We start from the raw sequence: 15028 nt of genomic DNA on the forward strand, positions 1-15028 counted from the left end.
GCCTCCCAAAGTTCTGGGATTACATGCCTGGCCTGACCCCACTCTTATCTTTCTCTTTTGGTTCTTTTCAGGACCAAAGGCCCCAGGTATGGTCTGAAGAGTGCAGGGCGGGACCTTCATCTCCCTCCAGTGGATGCTACTCCCCACCTTCCTGGACTGGTACACGTGGGTTTTCCAGGCCACGGAGACCTTATGTGGGCTCCTGTGAAATTTCTCCCCTGGGTTCTGCCCATTGCTCCAGTCTGCTGAGACCTTCTGGGATTCTGCTCAACATCAAACATCTTCCCCCTCTCTCTCAGCTTTGTTTTACATCCACGGATGCGATAAGCATGGCATTTGTGTTCTGCCAAGTAACCATGACGAAAGGGCCAACAAGGGACACTACAGAACTGTCATACTCAGAACTCCCCAGTTCAACATCAAACACTGGGCACCATGTGGGTGCAGGCATTTAACCAGCTCTCCCCCAACTCACTCTGCCACCACCCAGTATACATTTCTCCACGTGCCCAAGTGAGGGTGCTAGCACATCTACTCTGAAGAGAGCCTGTTTATCTGCCTAATTACTCCCAGGAGAAAAGTAAACGCAGCCCAATAGCCAGGGGTGACCTTCAGGTGGACACAGGCTCCCAGCGCTGACCAGTCTCCCCCGCAGCTATCCATGTTCTAGGAGGCTAGAAGCTGCAGGATTAGCACACAGCTCTGACTCACAGAAGCAGCATTCTTCTCCTCCTTTTCTTTGAAAATTAAGAAATCTGCTCATGGTCCAGTCTTCTGGTAACTGTGACCTCTGCATTTTTTCAAAAGAGGCCACTGCAAGGGGCTGTCCTTGGAGAAGTCGTTCCCGGCACCCCAGGGCTGCCATATCTGGGCTCGGCAGGACTTCTAAGGCCCTCATGTCCCCCTCCCTAGCCTGTCTAGCCCCCACTCTCCAGGAGAGAGGCAACATAGCTATAATCCAGCAGACCTGCTCTCTCTCTCTCTGGCATCCATGAGAATCATACCTCCCACCCTGACCAATGCCTCTCCCGTCCTTCTTTCCTTGCATAGGGCAAGGGACATGCTTCACACTGCTGGTGCAATTCTGATGGCCGGGGCATGTCCCCCGCTCTACGCCTGCTTCTGATCATGGCCCTCTGACATGGGGACTCACTGGAGAGGCCTCCTGCACACAGCAGGCAGCTGGCCTCCTTAGGGATTGGTCCAATTCTTAGGAACCTGTCTCTGGGGACCTTTTGGCCTCTGGTCCTGCCTTTCAAGGCAGGCTGCAGCACAAATACCACCCTTCCTTCCTCACTGCAACCACCCACCTGCAGCTGTGCACTTGATTTCATCCAGCTGGGGCCCTCTCCAGTTATATCGGTGCTTCTGTAAAATAGTCACCTATAGGGCTTGTTAAAACCCAGATTGCTGGGCCCCACCTCCAGAGTCTCTGAATCAGTGTCTCTGGGGCAGGGCCCAAGAAGTTGCATTTCCAATGGCTCCCAGGTGATGCTGATGCTGCCTGCCTGCAGGCCACACCGCTTCATCACACATGATAATCACCTGGAGAGCTCGCTAAACATGCTAGTGCCCTAGCCCCCATATTCTGGGCCTTTTAATCTGGGATAGCCCCAGGAATCTGAAATGTAAACAAGCATACATACCCCCCAATCCCCAGTAATTCTGATGTAACTGGTTCAGTGGTCCACACTCTAGGAAACACCCTTTCCCTTAAGGTATTGGACACTCTCTCTAGCTTATCTGATCTCACTCTTTGATATGGTTTGGATTTATGTCTCTGCTCAAATTGTAATTTGTAATTACAACACAATCGAATTGTAATTCCCAGCATTGGAGGTGGGGGGCCAGGTGGGAGTTGACTGGATCATGGGGGCAGATTTCCCCCTTTGGTGCTATTCTCATGATAGAGTTCTAGTGAGATCTGGTTGTTTAAAAGTGTGTAGCGCCTCCTCCCCACACCTCTCTTCCTCCTGCTCCAGCCAGGTTAAGATCTGCCTGCCACATGATTGTAAGTTTCCTGAGGCCTCCCCAAGCAGATGTCAGCATCATGCTTTCCCTCACTTGGAGAGCTCACTAAAAATGCTGGTCCTTGGCTCCCATATTCTGGGCCCTTCAACCTGGGATAGGCCCAGCCTGCAGAACGGCAAGCCAATTAAACCTCTTTTCTTTATAAATTACCCAGTTTCAGATATTTCTTTATAGTTGTGTGAGAATGGACGAATACACTCTTCTTCACAATAGTAAGCTCTAGGGACACGGACTAGACCTAGGCACCCCCACTGTTGTATGGCAGATGCATCTGACAGCAATCACTTAACTTAAGCATACCCAGAACGACCCTACAGTCTAAGAAGAATGTGTGTTCAGAGTTCTGAGCTAAGGAACTGTGGCCAACCTGGAGATTCATTCCTTATCAGAACCCCTAAGCCATTCCATGGGATGCAGGCCATACAGGAGATCAAGGCCCTTTGTTCTGCGTTAAATGAAGGTTGCCAGGTGGAGGTGGTTAGGAAGGAGAATGCTAAATTAAAATGCTACACAAACTGCATGCTTTTCACAAACAGTAGTGGTCCTCCCATCCAGCCTGCCGCCACTGGGCCGCCCCATATGTAAGTCCCCTCAATAAGCCCTATGTCTTGTTCACTGGCTCTGGGTCTCTTCTTCGGCCTCTCAAACATGGTGCCATCCCTACTAAAGTCGACAGGAGTCTGGCATGACAGCACTGCATCAGAAGCCAGCCTCAAGGTGTTCGGTGAATGCCAAAAGCATAGAGCAGCTATCTGGGCGTGCTTCTCAGGGGCTGCAAAACAGCCTGTTCCCTAAAGCTGTGTTATGTGTATGTAAGTGTACCATTCAATTCCACAGGCTCTAAAAGGGTACTCTAACACAGGAATCTAGAAATGCTACACTGGGACAGGAGGCAACTGCCAGAGCAAGAAGAGCCTCACTGCCCCCACTCAGTCATCCCCCTACCAAAAGGGAAGCCTTGCTGTGTCTCTACCCAACAATGGGAGATAGAGATATGGGCTCCAGCCACCAGCAAGGCTGGGCCATGCACATTTGCTGGTGTCCTGCCTGACTTCAGGGACACAGAAGGGAAAGGAGGGGTGGATGGTGTCAGTGCCATGCCTGGGACTCTGCACTGTCCTCCCCAGAGGGACAGCACAGGGCTCATTTGGGAACAGAGCCTACACCAGGCTAATGCTAAGAGGCAAGTGCCTAGAAACATCATCTCGGGCCAGAAGCCACACAGCAGTGACACCCCCTGCCCCTCAGGGCCTAGCAGCAAACCAAGCAGACCTGGACCAGAGTGGATGCTTTCGTGGAGTGATTTTCCACTGCCCTTCCCCAGCCTGGTGGCTGGAATATTCATTTGTATATTAGTTGTTTTTTTGTTGTTGTTTTTTTTAACATTAGATCCTTAACCTGTTTTTACACACACACACACAATTTATTTTTTAAAATACTTTCCCCATAAGGTTGCATCCATAAAATTTAAATATATCATTGCTATTGTTTAAATGTATCCCCCAAAGTTCATGTGCTGCGAACTTAATGGTCAATACAACAGTTCTGAGAGGCGGGACCTTTAAGAGGCTCTACCCTCATGAATGGATTAATGTGTTATGGAGGAAGTGGGCTCCTTACCACCAGTGTGTTTGTTACAAAAGTATAACATGCTCTCTCTTACCCACATGATGTCTTCTGCTATGTTATGAAGCAGCAAGAAGGTCCTTGCCAGATGCAGCCTCACGATCTTCTCAGCCTCCAGAACTGTGAGCCAAATAAGCTACTGTTGCTTATAAATTACTCAGTCTGTGATATTTTGTTAGAGCAGCACAAAATTAACTAAGACAATAGTTTAAATCATGCAGGTCCAATAATCCCTGCTGATATATTCTTTAAAATGAAAAGACAAGCCCAGGCACCGTGGTCCATGCCTATAATCCCAGCACTCTGGGAGGCTGATGCAGCCAGATCATTTGAGCTCAGAAGTTTGAGACCAGCCTGGGTAACATAATGAGACCCTGTCTTTACAAAAATAAAATACAAAAAAATTAGCCGAGCACCATGGCATGTGACTGTGGTCGCAGCTACTCTACTCAGGAGGCTGAGGCAGGAGAATCATTTGAGCCTGGGAGGAGGAGGTTGCAGTGAGCCCAGATCACGCCATTGCACTCCAGCCTGGGCGATGGAAGTGAAACCCTGTCTCAAAAAAATAAAAAATAAATAAATAAAATAAAATGAAAGAAAGAAAACACAAGTCATAGAATGGGAGAAAATAAATGCAAAAGACATATCTGATAAAGGGACTATTATCCAAAATATACAAGGAACTCTTAAATCTCAACAAGAAAACCTTATGATTTAAAAAATAAGCAAAAGACCTGAAGAGACACTTCACCGAAGAGGATATATAGGTGGCAAATAAGCATATGAAAAGATGCTCAACATGTCATTAATAAATTGCAAATGAAAACAATAAGATACTACTATACACCTATTAGAATGGCCAAAATCCAAAACACTGATAACACCAAATGCTGGTGAGGATACAGAGCAATGGGAACTTTCATTCATCGCCGGTGGGGATGTAAAGCAGTATACCCACTTTGGAGGACAGTTTGGTGGCTTCTTACAAAACTAAACATAGTTTTACCAATGATCCAGCAATCATGCTCTTGGTATTTACCCAAATGAGTTGAAGACTTTTGCCGCACACAAAACCTGCTCATGGACATTTACAGTAGTGTTATTCATAATGGCCAACAATTTGGAAGCACCCAAGGTTACACACTGTATGACTGTAACTCTATGATATTCTGGAGAAAGCAACTATGGTGACAGCAAAAAGATGAGTAGTTGCCAGAGGTCGGGGGAGGAAAGAATGAGTAGGTGGAGCACAGGAACAGTAGGGCAATAAAACTATTCTGTGTGGTGCTGTAATGATGGATACACGTCATTACACATCAGCCAAAACCCGGAGATATTCAACACCAAGAGTGAACCCTAATGTAAACTATGGACTTGGGGTGGTAATGACGTGTCAATGTTGCTTCCCTGATTGTAACAATATACCACGGTGGTGGGAGTGCTCATGGCAGGGGGTGCATGTGTGGGGGCAGGGGGACAGGGAAACTCTGTGGTTTCCACTTCCCTCTATCCTTGTACACAAAGGTCACCACCAAGCAGTTTTCAATGTATAGTTTAAAACACACAGAAATGTATAATACATGTATATATATTTACATAAATATAAAAATGTGTATGCATATGTGTTTATACATGCTCAGATATATGTACATTTTGTTTTGGCTTTAAGTTCTGGGATACATGTGCAGAACATGCAGGTTTGTTACACAGTTATACATGTGCCACAGTGGTTTGCTGCACCTATCAACCTGTTACCTAGGTTTTGAACCCCGCAAACATTAGGTATTTGTCCTAAAGCTCTCCCTCCCTTGGCCCCCCATTCCCCATATATGTACATAATCTTTTTAAAAGAGGAAAGAAACTGATGCATCTGCAAACTCTCTTCACTCCAGCAGAAGGCTTGGCTCTGGTTAAGTAATGGCTCAGGTGATAATGTGATATAAGAAATATATATCTGGCGGTCTTGTGGGACTGAGCCCTTTAACCTATCGGGTCTGCAGTGACTCCAGTTAGGGTCAGAATTGAGCTGCATTATAGGACACCCAGTTAGTGTCAGAGAATTGGTCAGTGTGGGGAAAAAAAACACACATCTGGTGGTCGCAGGGTGAAGTGTTGAGAGTTTTGCTTGGAGTTTTCCTTCTTAGTTCACATTCCGATCTGGTGCCCCTCCCGGCATGGGCTGGGGAAATGAAGACTTAGCCCTGAGCTGATGTGAGTGGCTCACGACCTCCACACAGTGCCCTGTGAGTGGCTGGGCACTTGTCCCAGGTCACTGGGCAGGAGAGAGGGAGGCGCCAGGTTAGAGCAAGGTGCAGACAAGGGCCTGGAGCCCAGAACTCAAGATGGAAGGTCCAAGACAAGGCGGAAACGTACTACTACTACTACTACTAACTACTACTACTACTACTACTACTACTACTACTACTACTTGGAACGGTAGCCCTGTTCCAAGGATCTCACCCAGAATAGGATCTCAGCCAGCAACCTGACGCCAGGCCTCCTCTCCCAGACCTCGCTTGACCCATGGGCAAAACCAGGGGCATCCCTTTTTGAGGTCCTTCCTTCCTCTGGGATCTTAGGATTTCTGAAGGGGGCCTCTTTCAGCTTTCACCCCAAATTCTAGACTTACAGACTCACAAAATGTCCACATTGGAAGGGATCATGTTCTAACTTCCTCGGTTTTGCAGCTAAAATACACCAGGGACATGGCTTGCTCACATCACACGGGTGTGGCAGAGAGGGTCCGTGGTAGAGCATGGCCTGCTGGCAGCTGACGACAAAACCTGACATCCCCTCACAGTGCTGCATTGCAAAATGGGTACCACTTCTGTCCAAGCTGGGCTGGCTTCACTGGTGGTCCCAGCGGGTCCTGCCCTTGGCAACCTACTTGAAGACCCCTCCTCAAGGGCAAAAGGAGACACTGCAATAAGCGTGCTTTAAACAAGGGTCTGCCAAGGCCATTCCTCACAGCCAGAAGGTTCCAGAAACCCTCAGTGCATCAGCTCACACTTCCCCCATAACTATGAAGACGAGGGAAGGCAGATAGAGCCCAAGCTCTGCCCCACACACCCCTTCAGTGGCAGGAGCTGGCCCCAGCGGACCACATACCTAACTGTGGCTGTGGAATTCCATGGAGTGAGCCACAATCCTAATTAATCCATTAATCACAGAGGCGCTGATTAATAATGGCTGACTTTTTTCACAAGGTTTTGTTATGGAGCACTTATATAAAACAGAACAGTTTAATAAACCATCATCCCTCAGCTTCAACAATTATCACCTCAAGGCCCATCTTGATTCATACCGAACCCCACCCACACCCCTGTATTGTTTTGAAGCAAATCTCAGACATCATATATTATTTCATCTGTAACTGTTTATATCTCTAAATGTTAGGAACTTTAAATATAAATACATACAGATGCTCCTCGACTTATGATGGGGTTACATCCAAATAAACCCATCATGAGTTGAAAATGCATTTAATGCTGGCAACAGAGCAGTCCCCAACTTATGATGGTTCAACTTACGATTTTTCAACTTTATGATGGTGCAAGAGTGACATGCACTCAATAAAAACCATAGCCTCATTGTAACCCCATCAAAAGTGGAGGAGCTGGTTACATCCCTTCTTAAAGTGATGTAACCCCATCATAAAGTTGAAAAACTGTAAGTTCAACCATCTTGAGTCAGGAACCGTGTGTGTGTGTGTGTGTGTGTGTGTGTGTGTGAGAGAGAGAGAGAGAGAGAGAAAGACACAGAGAGACAGAGAGTGTGTTTATATAACTAATACGAGAGAGAGAGAGAGAGAGAGAGACAGACAGACAGACAGTGTGTTTATATAACTATAATACAGCTGGGACTCTAAGTTGAGAATAGGCTTCTACACCAGCAAAAGACTCAGGTGCTGATTCACCTTAGGAAGAGTATGAGCTTGGAATGCTTGAGGGGGCACCTGTCAATACAAAAGGGCCAGAAAACCAACCTCCCCAGGACTCTTTCAGGACGACTGAGTTCTTAGAAGCAGATATGGTATAATGAAATAGCATGGAATTCGAAGTCAGGATACCTGGCTTCTAAGTCCGGTTTCACTGTATGATCCCACGTACTTCATTAAAAGCAATGGAGGATGGTGAGAAGAACATGGACTCTGAAGCCAGACTACCTAGGTTCACATCCTAGTCCTGCTCCTCACCAGCAATGCGATCTTGACAGTTTATGTGACCTTTCTGCAGCTCAGTTTTCCCCACCTGTAAAATGGGGATAGTAACAGTTTAATACCAAGTTTGTTCCCATTATATCAGGTAACATATCATGACATCCTGTTTCTCCAAAACAAAATAAGAAAGAGAGGACCCTGGGCCATTTGATAATGCCCAGGATGAGAATTGTGGGGACTGAAGGGGGAAGGGAGGGGATGGGGGAGAAACATGGAATTGGGGAGGGTCAGGGCAGTGTGACAGGTGGAGGATGGGAGTGGGGAGCACACTGGCATGGCTGTATTGGATTTTCCAGCCTCCCAGTAGAGAAAGCACCAACAGGAAATTGGCGCTGTTTTCTTTCCATCCCCTCCACGTGCCTGGGTGTCTGGGGGCCTGCTCCACTCCAGGAGTAGCGGAGGCAAGACTGATGGTGGAGGGAGGCCACGGGGCAGGGAGATCTGAAAGACCCTTGGAGAGGAAACCTGCCTGGGAGAGGGACCCGCAGAGGCAGGGCCTCCGCCTGCACGAAGCTCCAGCCCTGGGGGCACCGAGCCTGTCCTCATAACTTTCACTGAGGTGTGGCACTGACGGGGCCATCTTCTCTCCTCCTGCCTGCCTTTCCAGACCAGGTGCTGAGAAGGGGGGTGGGGGCAAGTGAGGAAGAACTCACTTTCCATACAAGGCAGGCCGAGAGCACACAGCGTCACACACAGGTCTCTCCTTCACGCTCCTCCACAGCAGGCTTCCCTGTAAACCAGGCCACTCCTCTTTGTGGGAAGAGTCACCTCTGAGGCCTGCCCACACCAAACGGGCTCACATAAGAGCCAATGCTCAGTCAAATGCTGAGTCCAATTCAGAATTTCTGAGGAGTGGAAAGTGGGCAGCAGAGGAAGAAGGTGACAGAGACACAGTGTTAATATCTGGCTGCCTCGCAGGCCAGCATGTGATGGGCGCTCAGGTCCTGGAGGATACTGAGGTTCTTGTAACAGACACAGTGGCAGTGACAGAAAAAGCCTCCCACCCAAGTCCTGACTCCAAAGTGTGGCCAGGACCTGCTATAGTTTGAACGCTTCTGTCTCCCCAAAATTCATTTATTGAAATCCCAACTCCCAATGTGATGACATTTGGAGGTGGGGCCTCTGGAAGGTTATGAGGTTGGAGTCCTCATGAATGGGATTCACAGCCTTATAAAAGAGAGCCCAGAGGGCCCAACCCTTTCCACCATGTGGGGACACAGGGAGAAGGTGCTATCCTATTTGTGAACCAGAAAGTGGGCCCTCACCAGACACTGAGTCTGCTGGTACCTTCATCTTCAACTTCCAGCCTCCAGAACTGTGAGCAATGTACTTCTGTTGTTTATAAGCCACCCGGTCTATGATATTTTATTACAGCAGCTTGAATGGATTTAGACAGAACCTAAGGATGCACACACACACACACACACACACACTCACTCCCAAAAAGGGAAACAGTGGGTTGTGTAAGTGCAGGTGGCAGGGGCAGGGAGGGGACACAGGTCTCTGTCTTTGTTTACCCACTTCCGCATGGGGAAGCCACGGCCAGTTACACCACCTGAGCAGAGGGAGCTTCTGCCAGGGCCCGCCTAGGAGGGACCAGCAAAACAATGGTAGTGAGCTGATGTCAATCGGGCACAAGTCCCAGGGTGGCTGAGGCTTCCCTGTCGATCCCACCCCTCTTAGCTGTCAGGTCACTCCAGTCACTGCAAAGTCCAACCCAGGTTCTCCCAGAGCTCCTGGGCCCACAGGGATGTGCCATATCCCAAGTCCTGCAGCAGTTACTGTCTACAAGACAACCCTTCCAGCAGCTCTGCCGGAAGGAAGCAGAAACTTCTCTAAACCCCTCCCTCATCTTGCAGTGGGAGGTAAAGGGAAGCTCAGCAGCTCCAAGACACCAGGCCTGAGCCTTACTGACATTGGCTTTCACAATGTCTACCCCTAGATTCTTGGCAGGCCCTTCTACCACCCCAATTACTCTCTCTCACACACCCTAAACCAGCTCCCCCATCTTTTCACGGCCCACACTCCCCTGTCAAGAGCCCCAAACATCACAGGACAGTCACAAGGGACTTCTTGATTCTGCTGCATGAGTTTTATCACAGCCCACACAGCTCTGATATCATCTTCTAACACTGCTGCTGGGCCACCGGGATGGTACACAGGGTTTGGAGTCCAATGACAATGATTCCATTCTAGCTCTACCTCTTGTTAGCTGTGTGACCCTGGATTAGATTGACCACTCTGAGCCTTTCTCCTCACCTGTGAAAAGAGGAAAAATGCATCCATCTCATTACATAGCTGTGAGAATGTAGTATTCATATATATATATATATACCCTAAGGCCAACCCTTAGGGTCCTGGGGCCTCAGGAAAATGCTGGTAAGGGAAGGGGTAGAGGGAGGGCTTTTCAGAGCCTGAAACTCAGCTACCATCAGCTTCCCTGAGTAGGTCCCTCAAAGACATCCCCGGTACCTGTGAATGCGTTACTTTACATGGCAAAAAGGACTGTCCTGACATGATTAGGGTTACCCGCCATGAAATGGGGAGACTAGCCTAGATTATCCGGGTGGGCCCAATCCAATGAGAAGGGTCCTTCAAAGCAGAGAGCCTTTGTTGCTGGGTTAAGGATGAAAAGGAAGAATAAGCAGGACAGAGTCCAAGCATGAGAGGGATTCCACCCACGGAGGAAAGGGGCCAAGTGCCACGGAACTCAGATGGCCTCTAAAGCTAGAAAGGACAAGGAAGCTTTCACCTCTAGGGCCACCAGACAAACACACAACCCTGCCAACACCTTGATTTTAGCACCATGAGATCCAAAAGACCATGAGATAAAACTGTAAAGATAAAAAAGCCATGTGGTAAAATAGTGCGGCCACTATGGAAAACAGTATGGAGATTCCTCAAAAAATTAAACATAGAACTACCATATGATCCAGCAACCTCACTCCTGGGCATACAGGCCGAGTACCTCTCATTCAAACTGTGTGGGATCAGCAATGTTTCAGACATTCTGGTCTTCAGATCAGATGATTTCAGATTTTGGAATACTGGCATCATACTTACCATTGTGCATCCAAAATCCAAAAATCCAAAATCCAAAATGCTTCAATGAGCACTTCCTTTGAGCGTCATGTTGGAGCTCAAAAAGTTTCGGACTTTGGAACATTTCAGATTTGGGATACTCAACCTATATACCTAAAGGAAATGAAAGCAGGGACTCCAACAGACATTTTTATACCCATGTTCATAGCAGCCTCATTCACAGTAGTCAAAAGGTGGAAACAACTCAAGTGCCCATTGATGGATGAATGGATAAACAAAATGAGATTTCCACATAAAAAGAGAATATCATTCAGCCTCAAAACAGAAGAAAACTGACATATGCTACAATGTAGATAAATCTTCAACACATTATGCTAAATGAAACAAGCCAGGCACAAAAGAACGAATACTTCTGATTCCACCTATATGAAGTCTCTCCAAAGGAGTCAAATTCCTAAGGACAGAAAGTAGACTGCTGTTGGCCAGGGCTCAGGTAAGAGGGAATGGGGAGTTTACATTTCATGAGTACAGAGTCAGTTTGGGAAGATGAGAACCTTCTGGAGATGCATCGTAATGACTGTTGCACAACAAAGTGAATGTATTTAACACCACTGAACTGCACACCTAACAGTGGGTAAAATGGTAAATTTTATGTTGTGTATATTTTTACCACAAAAAGAGCTGCATGGTTTTAAGCCACAAGTTTGTGGTAATTTGTTACAGCAGTAATTGAAAACTAATTATTGAAAACTATTTGAGGTGATGGATATATTAACTAGTTTGCTTTATTTCACATTGTATTCATAGATTGTAACATCACTTTGTACACCATACATAATTATAAATGTTAATTTACAATATAAAAAATTTTTTTTTTTTGAGACGGAGCTCGCTCTTTCGCCCAGGCTGGACTGCAGTAGCCCTATCTTGGCTCACTGCAAGTTCCGCCTCCCAAGTTCACGCCATTCTCCTGCCTCAGCCTCCTGAGTGGCTGGGATCACAGGCGCCCGCCACTGCGCCCGGCTAATTTTTTGTATTTTTAGTAGAGACGGGGTTTCATCGTGTTAGCCAAGATGGTCTCGATCTCCTGACCTCGTGATCCGCCTGCCTCGACCTCCCAAAGTGCTGGGGTTATAGGCGTGAGCCACCGCGCCCGGCCAAAAAATTTTTAAAGAAAACTATTGGCCAGGAACGGTGGCTCATGCCTGTAACCCCAGCACTTTGGGAGGCCGAGGTGGGCGGACTGCATGAGGCCAGGAGTTTGAGACCAGCCTGGGCAACATAATGAGACCCTGTCTCTACTAAAAATAGAAAAATTGGCCAGGCACGGTGACTCGTGCCTGTAATCCCAGCACTTTGGGAGGCTGAGGCAGGCGGATCACCTAAGGTCAGGAGCTCGGGACCAGCCTGGCCAACACAGCAAAACCCCATCTCTACTAAAAATACAAAATTAGCTGGGCGTGGTGGCATGCACCTGCAATCCCAGCTACTCGGGAGGCTTAGGCAGGAGAATTACTCGAACCCGGGAGGTGGAGGCTACAGTGAGCCGAGATCATGCCATTGCACTCCAGCCTGGGCAAAAAGAGCAAACCTGTGTCTCAAAATAAAATTAAATTAAAATTAAAATACAAAAATTAGCCAGGCATGGTGGCACGTGCCTGTAGTCCCAGCTACTTAGGAATTGCTTAAACCCAGGAGGCACAGGTTGCAGTGAACCGAGATTGTGCCACTGCACTCCAGCCTGGGTGACAGAGCGAGACTCTCTCTCAAAAAACAAAAACAAACAACAACAAAAAAAACTTTAAAGAAAACTAATATATACAGTGACCATTCCTTCTCTTTCCTTCCAGATCCTTCTATGGCATTCTCTTTCCAAAGGCCTCTGTTCTCTTTGCATAAGAGCTCTGTGAACATGTCTACCTAACTCAGCCAGCTTTCTTCAACAAGGGAAATATTAAACCACCAAGACTACAACAAAACCCTTTCCAACAGCGGAAGCAGGAACCAGGTGCTTGCCTCTCCCATGTGTCGGGAACAGGCTCGGCACAGGTGTGCTAACTTGAATTACCAGTCAACGTGAGTCACCAGGGGACTTGGGCCCTCAGTGGCTTCCGTGTGGCCAGGCTACGCATGCCCAGTCAGCATTTGCCCCGTCGGATTTGCACAGGGAGGGCCATCACACCCCATCGGCCAGGACCTCACAACCGGGATGCCAGAGGCCAGCTCAGCACCTCAGAGACGACTCAGTTCACTCCCACCGACCCCACCTCACCCCATTTCACAAACGATTACACTGACAACCAGAGAGAGGGTTGTGGCATGCCAAGGTGATACAGCAAGACCCTAAGAGGGCTGGTGCCGAATCCCCAACTCCCAGGCTAGAGCTCATCGTCCCCAGGGCAGGGTGGGTAGAGAGGCTTTCTGTCCTCCGAGCCGCTGGCAGACTCAGGCCCAGTTCTCTAGGATGATTCTTTTTGTTCCATTACGGGGGCAGCCCGTGGGAGTTCAAGCCTAGGTTGCTGCTTCCTGCCCGAGGCAACAGCAGGTACAGTGGGAAGACCAGAGCTGAGGAGAGATTAATTTTGCAATATTGGGGAATGACTGCCTTCCAGGAAACACACCGAAGGGGGAAGAGATGTGATAATATCCTGCCCCTCCTGTACATTTCACCTATGCACTTTAATCAGATTTTTATGGTTTCCCTCTTCATATAGACAGCAAAGGGTCACAGGACATCTGAGAAAGTCTATACCAAGAAAGGGCGAGACCAAAACAGAAGAAAAGGAACCAAAGAAACAGACAACGATGAGAAATAGAGGACAAAAATATAATCAATAATATCCTCAGAGACGGAAGAGAAAATATTATATCCACAAAGCAAAAAGATCAGCAAAGCAATCATTGTGAAATTTGAGAACAGAAGAGGCAAAAGAAAGATACTAAAACTTTAGAAAAGAAAGAACAAGGGTCCTTTTCAGGGGAACTGGAAGGACATTGGACTTCAACAGCCACACTGGAAACTAGAAGATAACAGAATAATGTGTTCAGTGTTCAAAAAGGAAATTATTTTCAGCTTATAATTCTATAGGCAGCTAAATTATCCACTACTAGATAGAGATATTTGGAATGGATATTTCTATCCATTAGGGAGGAATAGAGATATCTGCAGTCACACAAGCTTCAAAAACAAAAAAACAAAACAAAACAAAATCTACCTCCCATGCACTTTTCTTAGTAACTTCTGGATGATTTCAGCAAAATAAGACATAAATAAGGAAAATAAATAAAATAAAATAAATAGGATCTAGGAATAGGAGAATCTAACACAGAAGACTGTAAAAAGAAGTCCCGGGACAACACCTGAGCAGCAGGCCTGGGGAGCAACTAGACCAGTTTGGAACAATAGATACACAGAAAATCAGGCCCCCAAAGGGGGAAAGCATCCACTTGAGGAATATTGGGACAGGAAGGATTGTACTCCTAATGTGTGACCACAGCACATTACTGGCACAGCATCGAACAATACAATTTATGGTCACAATAATGCAGACATTGAATGTTGATGTATGTATTGGTTCCTAACCTATCAAGCAGGAAGTCAACATATTTCAAAACTGATAAATTAAGAAACAGTCATATAAGCCTATTAATTAAAATGTTAGTTAAAAATGGTTAACTGGAGAAAGAGGGAAAGAGGAAGGATGTGTCAGGGGACTGCTGGCTTCATTATAAGCCTTTTGGATCAACATATTTGGCTTTTTTCACTTATTATTATAAAATATTTTTACAATATAGCAATAAATACAACATATATATGAATTATAAAGCATAATAAAATAGGCATCCTTTATCATCTAACTTTAGAAAGAGAATATTACTTCTGCCAGGCGCAGTGGCTCACATCTGTAATCCCAGCACTTTGGGAGGCTGAGGCGGGCAGATCACTTGAGGCCAGGAGTTCGAGACCAGCCTGGCAAACATGGCAAAACCCCATCTCTACTAAAAATACAGCAATTAGTCTGGCGTGGTGGCACATGCCTATACTCCCAGCTACTCGGGAGGCTGGGGCTGCAGTGAGCCAAGATTGTGCCACTGCACTCCAGCTTGGGC

General features: G+C 47.0%; 1 protein-coding gene across 4 annotated transcripts in view; it reads right to left on the reverse strand.

Annotated features, from left to right (window-relative positions):
* LOC116463927 (annexin A11) overlaps positions 1-15028 on the reverse strand; it is a 53038-nt gene that overhangs the window by 26201 nt on the left and 11809 nt on the right. The window contains exon 1 of one of the 4 annotated variants that reach the window (XM_032147241.2): positions 7727-7750. The exons of 2 other annotated variants lie outside the window; for them this stretch is intronic. The gene's annotated coding sequence lies outside the window, so the exon portion shown is untranslated. Of the gene's footprint in view, positions 1-3694; positions 3715-7726; positions 7751-15028 lie in introns of those variants that run through there. One more of the 4 variants, XM_058434926.1, reaches the window with a different exon arrangement.

This window comes from Hylobates moloch, unplaced genomic scaffold (genome assembly GCF_009828535.3).
Source record: "Hylobates moloch isolate HMO894 unplaced genomic scaffold, HMol_V3 SCAFFOLD_86, whole genome shotgun sequence".
Lineage (NCBI taxonomy): Eukaryota > Metazoa > Chordata > Mammalia > Primates > Hylobatidae > Hylobates > Hylobates moloch.